The sequence below is a fragment of the Odontomachus brunneus genome, unplaced genomic scaffold (genome assembly GCF_010583005.1).
Source record: "Odontomachus brunneus isolate Ranch 3 - 2012 unplaced genomic scaffold, Obru_v1 Obru_scaffold_287, whole genome shotgun sequence".
Lineage (NCBI taxonomy): Eukaryota > Metazoa > Arthropoda > Insecta > Hymenoptera > Formicidae > Odontomachus > Odontomachus brunneus.
Window position 1 is genome coordinate 8,806 of NW_022639737.1, and position 228 is coordinate 9,033.

Consider the following 228-nt stretch of genomic DNA (forward strand, 5'->3'; position numbering starts at 1 on the left):
ATGTCCAATTGAACGGTGTCCACGTGAACTGTGTCCATATGAACGGTGTCCAAGTGAACAGTGTCTAAATGAACGGTGTCCAAGTGAACAGTGCGCATTTTTCTGTGTCTAAGTAAACAGACAAGCAATTTCACGGTGTCCAAGTGAACGGTGTACAAATGAACAGCACGCATCGTTCTGTGTCCAAGTGAACAGTGGGCAACTGAACGGTGTCCAAGTGAACGGTGT